Below are 13,928 nucleotides of genomic sequence, written 5' to 3'. Positions count from 1 at the left end.
TCATATTAGTATATGAAAATAGTAATAATGTATAATATTTAGAATCTAAGAAACTTTGATATCTGTATCTATAGATTCTTCCTTCCTTGCTTCAATTTTAAATTGGTTCATGAAACTTACAGTGCAAACACAGGATTTACAATCATTATTTGGATACTTTATTTAAATATGCCTAATGTTAGGCTAACATATTCATTCCTGGTGGTTCTAAGTGTATTGTTCGTTTCTTAAAAATTTTTTTAAATGTCTACATCACATTCGTTCTTAAAGGATACTTTTGTTGTATGCAGAATTCTATACAGACTGTTTCCTGTTTGGACAATGAAGAGTCCACTGTCCCTTGGCTTCTGTTGTTTTCTGGCGAAGAGTGAGCTGCCAGTTTAATTGTTCATTTTGCAGTACTCTTCTTCCCCTTGAAGCTTTTCAGATTTCCTCTAAGGTTTTCTGCAGCTTTATTATGTATCTAGGATGGGATTTTTTTTAATTTTGTAAATAAAGTCTGTATTATGAATGGGCAATGTTAAAAATGTGGAACATGGAAACCGTTGTTTGGGAAATCATTTGCATGCTCTAGCTGCAGAGATGCAACATTTAGTTCATTGCTATATGGGAGTGCAGATTTACTTCCTGGGCTGTATGATTTGAAGTTTGCTCTCTTTACCAGAGCCATAATAGTGAAATCATGCTATATCTACCCTTTTGTGTCTGCCTTATTTCACTCCACATTACATACTCTAGCTTCATCCATGTTGTCATATGCTCCAGGACCACATTTCATCTTACCGCTGGATAACAGACCCTCATATGTAGATGACACACGTTATTTATCCACTCTTCTGTTGATGGACACTTGAGTGTTTCTATTCATCTGCTGGGGTTTGTTGGGCTTCTTGAATTTGTGCATTGAGGTCTTTCTTCAGTTTGGATATTTGTCACATATTGAATCCACAAAAATGACTTTCATTCCACTCTCTCTGCTGTCCTTTCCAGACTCCAATTACACATATATTAGACCACGTACCCTTTATATCTCTTACTCATATCCTTCCCTACTCATGGTGGTTTGGCGCTATGCATCCCAGAGAAACATGGTTTTGAACAGAGTCCATTTCTTGTAAATAGGATGAGGTTACTTCAGATAAGTGTGACCCAGGATGGGTCTTAATCCTATTAACAAGGGCCACATAGGGAAGGTGACAGGAAGAGTAAGCCCTAGGGAACAGCCAGAAGCTGGAACTCAAAAGAACCCAGAAGAGAAAAGAAAAACCACCACGTGCATTACCAGGTGTAATGGCAGGTTCTCATGTCAACTTGGCCAGGTGATGGCGCCCAGGTGTCGGGTCAGATAAGCTTGGCCTAACCATTGCTGCAAGGTCATTTCATGGCTGTCTGATAAATGAGAAGGCTGGTTTATTAAATCATCAGTCAGCTGACGGCAGCTGTGGTTGATTACACCTATGATCAACTAAGAGCATGTCTCCCACAAAGGAGAAAATTTGATCCGTTACATGTGATCCAATCAGTTGAGGACCTTTAAGGAGTAGAAAGGATTTTCACCTCTTTAGCCAGCGAGTCCCTACTGTGCACTTCATCAAGACCCTTCCTGGGAGTTGGATCCTGCAGCCTGGTCCATTTCCACAGGTGTGTGAGATACTTTTATAAATCTTAAATTTGTAGCTATCTCCTGTTGGTTTAGCTTCTCTAGAGAACCCTGACTTCTACACCAGGTGACTGAGGAGCCCAGGACCAGGGACCACCAGCAGCCAGCCCTGAGCACCACAGTCTTCTGTGAGAAAGCATCACCTTAGTAATGCCTTGATGTGGACTTCTCCTGGCCTCAAAACTACAAGCCAATGAACATTTGTTTCAACCAGCTCACTGCATGGTCTTTGGGTTAGCAATGAGGACACTAAAACACCACTCCTTTTGTCTCTCCATGCTTCATTTTAAATATTTTTTTCTGGCCTATCTGTAGTTCATTAAATCTTCCTTTAGCTCCACCAGTTTCTAGCTAGTGCCTTGGGCAAGTACACAATGCCATAAGAGCCTCATTTACATAATGGAGTCTTTACCTCTAATTCTCCCTTCAGGAAGCTCTAAATGCAATAATAAATACAAAACGCAATGTTAAATTAGATCTACTCAATAAAATGCAGTCCTACACATTCCTCATATTTGCTTAGTCCCAAATTTCAACTTCTAGCAAAAATCTGTCTTCTAAGCTTTAAAACCCACAAATTTACTGACTACCCAATCAAAGCCATCCCTAAATCAACACATCCAAAACTGAACATTCCCTCCACTACTTCCACCCTGGTTCACACCTACTTCCTTACTCTGGTCCCTTTCTCAGCACAGTCAAGGCAGGGTGGTGATGAAGGCAGGTTCTGGGATGAGGGCACCAAGTTCAAGTCCCTCACCTGCCTCCTCCTGGCTAGAAGACTTTGTTTCTGTTTGCCAATGCTGCCACAATGCAACAGGGCAGAAATTACTTTTATAAATCGGATTTATTAAGTTACGAGTTTACAGTTCTAAGGCCAAAAAATGTCCAAACTAAGGCATTCAGAGGATTATACCTTGACTCAAGAAGGCTGCATCCTCTCCTGCCTTCTGGCTTCAAATGGTACTCTCAGCCCCTGCAGATCCTTCTGGCACGTGGTGACATCAGCTGGACTCTGCATCTCCAAATGTCTGTGTCCATGTCGGCTCTCCAAATATTTGCATCTGCTTCCTACAAAATGTTTACCCCTAAAGGACTCCAGGTAAACTAGTCAAGATCCACCTGGAATGGGTAGGGTCATATCTCCAGAGAAGAACACATCCACGATTGGGTGTGCCACATCTCCATGGAAACAACCTAATCAAAGCATCCCACCCTATAATACTGAATCAGGATTAAAGAACATGGCTGCCCCCACAAAACTGGATCAATCCTTAAGAGAACATGGCTATTTAAGGGTAAATAACAATTTTTAAATGCGCACAGACCTCAGCCAAGTCATGTAAACTCTATTCATCTCAGTTTTCCCATCTGTCAAATCGGCAAGACAACAACACCATCTACTCCACCAGACTGTTTTTGAGTTCTAAATGGGATACAGATAAAGCAGGTAGGAGAGTACCTTAAGAGTCATGTAATGAGTATTCCAATTGGACGATGCTATGAATTATTCCCTCTCAGAGATGGGACCCTTACCATGCTGGAAAAAGAACAGAATGTGGCTGCAAGTGTGTTCTTGGCTGATGTTAAAATTGAAACAGGCATGGCTGGGAGGGGTGTGCCAGCTAAGGATGGTTTTCTACTTCCAATGTGCCATGGAGGCAGAAGCTGCCTTGAAATCACTCTGCAGGTGGGTCTCCATAGCCCCTCAAGGCCAGGGCCAGGGCCAGGTCCCTCCAGTCCCAACAGAAAGGAGAGACCCATCACAGAGGTGACCCCTGCACCTTCTGTCTTAGGGGCAGCCAGCCACTTCAGGCTTATCGTCTGAAAGACCTTTTCTTCCCTACCTCTCTTCTGAGGCCAAATCACTAATAACCCTTATAGAAGAAGATTTCCAAAGAAAGCCATCTCACATTCACAGCCTTATTATACAGTAGACCCTACTGACAAAGGTCAGGGAGAAATGACATCCATCCAGCCAACCCCTATGTCGGCTCGGTTCCCCCCCACCCCAGGCACTGCTCACCTCATGACTAGCGATTATTTCCCAGTAAAAAAGCCACTGCCAAGAAATCAGCGTTTCCGAGACCAAGAAGTAGCAACGAATCGCATAGGTGGGGGGCAGGGTTAAATACTGGCTGGAGAAGGAGACAGGAAAAGACAGGATCCATGAGAAAGCAAGTAGGGTAGAAGCAGTTTCAGAGCAAGGCCGAGAACATGTGTGGATGCCCCCCAGAGAAGGGGGCCTGGCCTTTGGGGGTGGGGGTGGGCATGTCATTTCGTGCAAAATTGGCCACACAGGAAGGGAAAATGTTACCAGAAAGGGCAGATAGGGTTGCAAATACATTCTCACGGCAGAAAGCAAGATGTTTAACTAAAACTACTAAATGACATCAAAACCAACACAAAACCAAAACCCCTATGTCTTACTCCAGTCACACAGTTATAAAATTCAATTCCAGAACCACATTTCATTTTTACTATTAAAAAGAACACATGGGATTTTGCCGCCCCATGGCGCCGCGTGAGGGTCACGGCCGTTGGTGTCTGTGGTGGCTTGGCGGGTGTTGGCGCTGATTTCTGGCCCTCAGGGAGCCGCGGTGGTCCGGTCAGCAGTGGGCTGACCTGGCCGGGGTTCTGGGTGTTTGCGTGGGGCCGGGAGGCCGCGACCAAAAGCAGAGCCCGAGCGGGGGCGGTGCGGGGCCCGCCCACGGCCAGGTGAGCGGGCAGCTGGGCGCGGGGCCGCAGTCGCAGTGTTTCCTGTGCGGGTCCCACGCGCGCCCTGGGGCCGCTGGTACCCTCGAGAGGGGGGGCTTCGCCGAGACCCTGAGGAAATTCGACCTCAGGAAAGGGCTGGACGGCCTGACCCCCGGATTGTCCTCGGCCGCGCAGCCACCGCCGCCGGCAGCCGCAAGCCGGAGATCGCCGAGATGCTTCAGGGAGCACTTCCAGCTCTGCAAGAAGGCATTGTGGACCCCATGGTGCCCGGGCTAGACTCAGCCCTTGGAGTCATGTCCCATTTTCCCAGAGAGACTTTCACTGCTGGATGTCATGTCCCATGAAAAAGGAAAGCAGGGTGACATTTTGCCATCTGCCCTTCCAGAGTAAGTGGCTGTATGTGGGCACCAGATGAGGCAGCATCCCCATCATGAACATGGAGGCCTTCTCGCTGTCCAGCCACGTCATCATGTGGAAAAAAGCCATTTAGCTAGAAAGCAGAGAATGCTACAGCACCATGAAGCAGAGAGTCCACCAGCCAGAGGCCTTTGGAGATAAAGAAGGAAAACGCCTCCCTATGAGCTTCATGAAACTGGAAGCCAGGAGAGAAAGCTAGCAGATTATGCCATGTCCATCATGTGACCTTCCAGCTGAGAAAGAAGCCCTGTGTTCTCCATGTGCCTTCTCACTTGAGAGAGAAGCCCTGAACTTCATCGGCCTTCTTGAAACAAGATAGCTTTCCCAAAGATAGCCTTAGATTGGACATTTCTATAGACTTGTTTTAATTGGGACATTTTCTGGGCCTTAGAACTGTGAACTGGCAACTCATTAAAATCCCCCTTTTGGATTGGACTTCCTGGAAGATGGCGGCTTACTAAGACGCGCGGATCTTAGTTTCTTCTCCAGGACACCTACTAGGGGAATAGAAACGATACAGAAAGCGCCCAAAGCCACAACAGAGATAAAAAAGACAGCGTACCCCATCCTGGAACGGCTGGCTGGCTGAGAGAAGCAGCTCGGGTGAGATCGCCGAGGCGCGCGGGCCTTACCGGGCGGGGTGGCAAGCGGCCGGAGTTACTCCCTTCCCCCTTCCCGGGCCGGCTGGGAGAATTGGAGAGGCGGTCCCCTGAAACAAAGACGGCTGGCGCCCACACCACGCGCAGCCCCCGGACCAACTGAGAGAATTGGATCGGAAAACCCCAGGCCGCGGAGAACGGTGACGGGTGGGGGAGGCCCCTTCCAAACCCGTGACTCCCGGGGAACGTGCACTCTCTCGGGCGGGCCGCTGCCGCTGGCGCCCTCCCGCCACGCTTGTTGCCCAGGGCCGACTAGGAAATTCGGACGGGCTCTTTCCCTGGCTGCGGCGACCAGCAACCCTCCCTGCGTTCGGACCCCGGGCCGGCTCAAGCCGTTTCGGCTAGCGAACCCCCAGGACGGCGAGAGTTTTCCAAAGTTTAAGGTCCCACAGCACCTTTTACTGGTGGGACCCGCAGACAAACGGGTGCCACGAGCGCCACCTACTGGGCAGGATAAGAAAAACAGAACCCAGAGATTTCACAGAAAAATATTACAACCTTGCTGGGTCCAACACCAAGAGAAATCTGAATAAATGCCCAGACGCCAGCAGCAGAAGATAACTGTCCACGCTCAAAAGATTGAGAATATGGCTCAGTCAAAGGAACAAACCAATAGCTCAAATGAGACACAAGAGCTGAGACAACTAATGCTGAATATACGAACAGAAATGGAAAACCTCTTCAAAAATGAAATCGATAAATTGCGGGAGGACATGAAGAGGACATGGGCTGAACATAAAGAAGAAATAGAAAAACTGAAAAAACAAATCGCAGAACTTATGGAAGTGAAGGATAAAGTAGCAAACATAGAAAAAATAATGGATAGCTACAATGATAGATTTAAAGAGACAGAAGATAGAATTAGTGATTTGGAGGATGGAACATCTGAATTCCAAAAAGAAACAGAAACTATAGGGAAAGGAATGGAAAAATTTGAACAGGGTATCAGGGAACTCAAGGACAATATGAACCGCACAAATATACGTGTTGTGGGTGTCCCAGAAGGAGAAGAGAAGGGAAAAGGAGGAGAAAAACTAATGGAAGAAATTATCACTGAAAATTTCCCAACTCTTATGAAAGACCTAAAATTACAGATCCAAGAAGTGCAGCGCACCCCAAAGAGATTAGACCCAAATAGGCGTTCTCCAAGACACTTACTAGTTAGAATGTCAGAGGTCAAAGAGAAAGAGAAGATCTTGAAAGCAGCAAGAGAAAAACAATCCATTACATACAAGGGAAACCCAATAAGGTTTTGTGTAGATTTCTCAGCAGAAACCATGGAAGCTAGAAGACAGTGGGATGATATATTTAAAATACTAAAAGAGAAAAACTGCCAACCAAGACTCCTATATCCAGCAAAATTATCCTTCAAAAATGAGGGAGAAATTAAAACATTCTCAGACAAAAAGTCACTGAAAGAATTTGTGACCAAGAGACCAGCTCTGCAAGAAATACTAAAGGGAGCACTAGAGTCAGATACAAAAAGACAGAAGAGAGAGATATGGAAAGGAGTGTAGAAAGAAGGAAAATCAGATATGATATATATAATACAAAAGGCAAAATGTTAGAGGAAAATATTATCCAAACAGTAATAACACTAAATGTCAATGGACTGAATTCCCCAATCAAAAGACATAGATTGGCAGAATGGATTAAAAAACAGGATCCTTCTATATGCTGTCTACAGGAAACACATCTTAGACCCAAAGATAAACATAGGTTGAAAGTGAAAGGTTGGGAAAAGATATTTCATGCAAATAACAACCAGAAAAGAGCAGGAGTGGCTATACTAATATCCAACAAATTAGACTTCAAATGTAAAACAGTTAAAAGAGACAAAGAAGGACACTATCTACTAATAAAAGGAACAATTAAACAAGAAGACATAACAATCATAAATATTTATGCACCGAATCAGAATGCCCCAAAATACGTGAGGAATATACTGCAAACACTGAAAAGGGAAATAGACTCATATACCATAATAGTTGGAGACTTCAACTCACCACTCTCATCAAGGGACAGAACATCTAGACAGAGGATCAACAAAGAATAGAGAATCTGAATATTACTATAAATGAACTAGACTTAATAGACATTTATAGGACATTACATCCCACAACAGCAGGATACACCTTTTTCTCAAGTGCTCATGGATCATTCTCAAAGATAGACCATATGCTGGGTCACAAAGCAAGTCTTAACAAATTTAAAAAGATTGAAATCATACACAACACTTTCTCGGACCATAAAGGAATGAAGTTGGAAATCAATAATAGGCAGAGTGCCAGAAAATTCACAAATACGTGGAGGCTCAACAACACACTCCTAAACAACGACGGGGTCAAAGAAGAAATTGCAAGGGAAATTAGCAAATACCTCGAGGCGAATGAAAATGAAAACACAACATATCAAAACTTATGGGACGCAGCAAAGGCAGTGCTAAGAGGGAAATTTATTGCCCTAAATGCCTATATCAGAAAAGAAGAAAAGGCAAAAATTCAGGAATTAACTATCCATTTGGAAGAACTGGAGAAAGAAAAGCAAGCTAACCCCAAAGCAAGCAAAAGGAAAGAAATAACAAAGATTAGAGCACAAATAAATGAAATTGAAAACATGAAAACAATAGAGAATATCAATAAGGCCAGAAGTTGGTTCTATGAGAAAATCAATAAGATTGATGGGCCCTTAGCAAGATTGACAAAAAGAAGAAGAGAGAGGATGCAAATAAATAAGATCAGAAATGGAAGAGGAGACATAACTACTGACCTCACAGAAATAAAGGAGGTAATAACAGGATACTATGAACAACTTTACGCTAATAAATACAACAATTTAGAGGAAATGGACGGGTTCCTGGAAAGACATGAACAACCAACTTTGACTCAAGAAGACATAGATGACCTCAACAAACCAATCACAAGTAAAGAAATTGAATTAGTCATTCAAAAGCTTCCTAAAAAGAAAAGTCCAGGACCAGATGGCTTCACATGTGAATTCTACCAAACGTTCCAGAAAGAATTAGTACCAATTCTCTTCAAACTCTTCAAAAAAATCGAAGTGGAGGGAAAACTACCTAATTCATTCTATGAAGCCAACATCACCCTCATACCAAAACCAGGCAAAGATATTACAAAAAAAGAAAACTACAGACCAATCTCTCTAATGAATACAGATGCAAAAATCCTCAATAAAAGTCTAGCAAATCGTATCCAACAACACATTAAAAGAATTATACATCATGACCAAGTAGGATTCATCCCAGGTATGCAAGGATGGTTCAACATAAGAAAATCAATTAATGTAATACACCATATCAACAAATCAAAGCAGAAAAATCACATGATCATCTCAATTGATGCAGAGAAGGCATTCGACAAGATTCAACATCCTTTCCTGTTGAAAACACTTCAAAAGATAGGAATACAAGGGAACTTCCTTAAAATGATAGAGGGAATATATGAAAAACCCACAGCTAATATCATCCTCAATGGGGAAAAATTGAAAACTTTCCCCCTAAGATCAGTAACAAGACAAGGATGTCCACTATCACCACTATTATTCAACATTGTGTTGGAGGTTCTAGCCAGAGCAATTAGACAAGAAAAAGAAATACAAGGCATCAAAATTGGAAAGGAAGAAGTAAAACTATCACTGTTTGCAGACGATATGATACTATACGTCGAAAACCCGGAAAAATCCACAACAAAACTACTAGAGCTAATAAATGAGTACAGCAAAGTAGCAGGTTACAAGATCAACATTCAAAAATCTGTAGCATTTCTATACACTAGTAATGAACAAGCTGAGGGGGAAATCAAGAAACGAATCCCATTTACAATTGCAACTAAAAGAATAAAATACCTAGGAATAAATTTAACTAAAGAGACAAAAAACCTATATAAAGAAAACTACAAAAAACTGCTAAAAGAAATCACAGAAGACCTAAATAGATGGAAGGGCATACCGTGTTCATGGATTGGAAGACTAAATATAGTTAAGATGTCAATCCTACCTAAATTGATCTACAGATTCAATGCAATACCAATCAAAATCCCAACAACTTATTTTTCAGAAATAGAAAAACCAATAAGCAAATTTATCTGGAAGGGCAGGGTGCCCCGAATTGCTAAAAACATCTTGAGGAAAAAAAACGAAGCTGGAGGTCTCGCACTGCCTGACTTTAAGGCATATTATGAAGCCACAGTGGTCAAAACAGCACGGTATTGGCATAAAGATAGATATATCGACCAATGGAATCGAATAGAGTGCTCAGATATAGACCCTCTCATCTATGGACATTTGATCTTTGATAAGGCAGTCAAGCCAACTCACCTGGGACAGAGCAGTCTCTTCAATAAATGGTGCCTAGAGAACTGGATATCCATATGCAAAAGAATGAAAGAAGACCCATCTCTCACACCCTATACAAAAGTTAACTCAAAATGGATCAAAGATCTAAACATTAGGTCTAAGACCATAAAACAGTTAGAGGAAAATGTTGGGAGATATCTTATGGATCTTACAACTGGAGGCGGTTTTATGGACCTTAAACCTAAAGCAAGAGCACTGAAGAAGGAAATAAATAAATGGGAACTCCTCAAAATTAAACACTTTTGTGCATCAAAGAACTTCATCAAGAAAGTAGAAAGACAGCCTTCACAATGGGAGACAATATTTGGAAATGATATATCAGATAAAGGTCTAGTATCCAGAATTTATAAAGAGATTGTTCATCTCAACAACAAAAAGACAGCCAACCCAATTACAAAATGGGAAAAAGACTTGAACAGACACCTCTCAGAAGAGGAAATACGGATGGCCAAGAGGCACATGAAGAGATGCTCAATGTCCCTGGCCATTAGAGAAATGCAAATCAAAACCACAATGAGATATCATCTCACACCCACCAGAATGGCCATTATCAACAAAACAGAAAATGACAAGTGCTGGAGAGGATGCAGAGAAAGAGGCACACTTATCCACTGTTGGTGGGAATGTCAAAGGGTGCAACCACTGTGGAAGGCAGTTTGGCGGTTCCTCAAAAAGCTGAATATAGAACTGCCATACGACCCAGCAATACCATTGCTAGGTATCTACTCAAAGGACTTAAGGGCAAAGACACAAACGGACATTTGCACACCAATGTTTATAGCAGCATTATTTACAATTGCAAAGAGATGGAAACAGCCAAAATCTCCATCAACAGAAGAGTGGCTAAACAAACTGTGGTATATACATACGATGGAATATTATGCAGCTTTAAGACAAGATAAACTTATGAACCATGTAATAACATGGATGGACCTAGAGAATATTATGCTGAGTGAATCCAGCCAAAAACTAAAGGACAAATACTGTATGGTCCCACTGATGTGAACGGACATTCGAGAATAAACTTGAAATATGTCATTGTAACAGAGTTCAGCAGGAGTTAGAAACAGGGTAAGACAATGGGTAATTGAAGCTGAAGGGATACAGACTGTGCAACAGGACTAGATACAAAAACTCAAAAATGGACAGCACAATAATACCTAATTGTAAAGTAATCATGTTAAAACACTGAATGAAGCTGCATCTGAGCTATAGGTTTTTGTTTTGTTTTGTGTTGTTTTGTTTTGATTTTACTATTATTACTTTTATTTTTTTCTCTATATTAACATTCTATATCTTTTTCGGTTATGTTGCTAGTTCTTCTAAACCAATGCAAATGTACTAAGAAATGATGATCATGCATCTATGTGATGATGTTAAGAATTAATGATTGCATGTGTAGAATGGTATGATCTCTAAATGTTGGGTTAATTTCTTTTTTTCCGTTAATTAAAAAAAAAAAAAGAGAAGGGATAATTGGAGATGAAGGGATACAGACTGTACAACGGGACTGGATATAAAAACTCAGAAATGGACAGCACAATACTACCCAATTGTAATGCAATTATGTTAAAACACTGAATGAAGCTGCATGTGAGGTATAGGTTTTTTGTTTTTGTTTTTTTGTTTTTTTTTCTTTCTATTATTGTTTTAATTCTTATTCTGTTGTCTTTTTATTTCTTTTTCTAAATCGATGCAAATGTACTAAGAAATGATGAATATGCAACTATGTGATGTTATTAAGAATTACTGATTGTACATGTAGATTGGAATGATTTCTAATTGTTTTGTTAATTCTTTTTTTAATTAATAAAAAAAAAATCCCCCTTTTGAAAGTCATTCTGTCTCTGGTGTATTGCATTCTGGCAGCTAGCAAACTAGAACAGATTTTGGTATCTGAGAGTGGAGTGCTGCTGCAATTTGCAAATACCAGATATGTTGGAACCGTGTTTTGGATGGCTAAGGGGAAGATTCTGGAGGGACTGTGAAGAGAATGAGGGAGAATTCCTGGAGTGCTTGAAGAGACTGTTGGTGTAAACGGAACCACTGCCAGTCTGGAAAAAGGTGGACACAAAAGGGAGAGATTGGAGTTTGCAGAGTAAGAACCATGGAAGCTCGGGTCTGAAGCCAAGAAACCTCAGCCTGGAGAGTGGACCCACCCATATACATGGAGAGGGTGAGTTTACCCTAAAGGGTGAGGATGAGTCTCCAAACTTGTTGCAGTGGAAGAGTCGTGCAGCCTCAGGCCTTGGAGAAGGTAGAACATGCTCATTGGGGGACTGGGGAGAGCCTGGCTGCCGCCACATGGCGGGGTCCAGCATGTGCCCTGGAAATGACAGAGAGCCCAGGGGTGGCCCTGATGCCTGGGGAGAGTGGAGCCAAGAAAAAGGTGGTCTCCTCGATGTTCCCTGAGGTTGAGGGATTGCCAGTTTCTAAAGCTGAAGGATAAATGACTTTCAGACTTTGAAATCCAGTGGTGTTTGCCGTGCAAGTTTTCCTTCCAGTTTCTCCAATCCTGTGACTGTCCTCCTTTGCATTTTGGCATCAGATAACTTGTTTTGGGATTCACAGGTCCACAGCCAGAAGAGAATTTTTTGCACCTGTTTAAGGTGATGCTTGTCATTGCCAAGCTGACGAGGGGTGGACATGTGGTAGTTAGATTCAGTTGTCAACTTGGCCAGGTGAAAGGCACCTAGTTTTGTTGCTGTGGACATGAGCCAATAGTATGTGAATCTCATCTGTTGCTGCTTACATCTGCAGTTGGCTAGGAGGGCGCCGGCTGCAATGAGTGATATTTGACTTAATTGGTTGCTGCTTAAATGAGAGAGCACAATGTAGCATAGCCAAAGCAACTCAGCATACCTCATCTCAGCACTCGCAGCTCAGCCTAGGCCTTTGGAGAATCAGAAAGAAATCACTCTGGGGAAAGTTGTTTGAACTCAGAAGCCTGGAGAGAAGGCTGACAGAGACCATTGTGTGTGCCTTCCCACGTAAGAAAGAACCTCAGTGGAAAGTTAGCTGCCTTTCCTCTGAAGAACTAACAAAATAAATCCCCTTTTGTTAAAAGCCAAAAAAAAAAAACACATGGGTAGGTGACCATTTTGTTCTGTTTTTACAGAACGTAGCAGTGTTGCTCCGTGGACCTTGCTCTCTGCACCATGGGGAGACGCTCAACCCCTCGGCCGCCCTCACACTGCTCTGCAGACCTGAGGGAAGGTGCAGAAAGCACTCGGCGCCATTTTCGCTGTTCTCTTAAAGAAGCACCACACAAAACAGGGGAGAGTCCCTATGGCTGCTCCCAGATAAAAATCATCATGCGTCATGATGTGCAGAACCCCAGCCCTGCCCTGGAAAAGGGGCTTGTAGGTATGTCCCAAGGGGAGCATAGGGCCACCCCCAAGATGAGACAGTTCGCAAGAGTTTTCCATTCATATGATGATAGCACTTCACGAGAGACTTTGTTAAAAACTGAGCAGGCTTGTTGTGACCAAAGCAGAGGTAAAGAGTTAAGGTCAAGGGCACAAAGGACACAAGGTTGGCCAGGTCTGCAGATTCTATCTTTCCCCACCAAGGGACCTCTGAAGGAGAAGTGGCCCTTATAAGAAGCATGGTGCCACCTCTTCAGCTTACTGGAAAGAACTCGGCCAACCATCCTGAGCAGGCCAGCCCTGCATGGTTCAAAAGGGGGGCTTTCACTTGTCCATCAACCCCTGAGGGCACCCACAGAACCCCTGGAGACTTTGCTTCCTGCGTCGCAGCTCCCAATGTCTTGCCATCTGGGCAGTGAGGAGCAAGGGGGCCACCAAGCATTTGAGGACAGGTCACCCTTGGGTCCTGGGCGGCAAGCCTGGGCACGCCCCTGCATCACCCAGAAGGAGGCCCCGCCCCACACTGGCATCCTCTTCTCACCTGAGGACAGGTCACCCCTGGGTCCTGGGCGGCAAGCCTGGGCATGCCCCTGCATCGCCCAGAAGGAGGCCCTGCCCCATACTGGCATCCTCCTCTCAGCTGGATTGGTCCTGTCCATTTTAACCTCCACAATTTCTCCCAGGATGGTGGGGACACCTCACTTGAACAGACCCGTGAAAAGGCAGCAGATG

This window comes from Tamandua tetradactyla (assembly GCF_023851605.1).
Source record: "Tamandua tetradactyla isolate mTamTet1 chromosome 22 unlocalized genomic scaffold, mTamTet1.pri SUPER_22_unloc_4, whole genome shotgun sequence".
NCBI classification, from domain to species: Eukaryota; Metazoa; Chordata; class Mammalia; order Pilosa; family Myrmecophagidae; genus Tamandua; species Tamandua tetradactyla.
Note: the sequence above shows the minus strand (reverse complement) of the source record.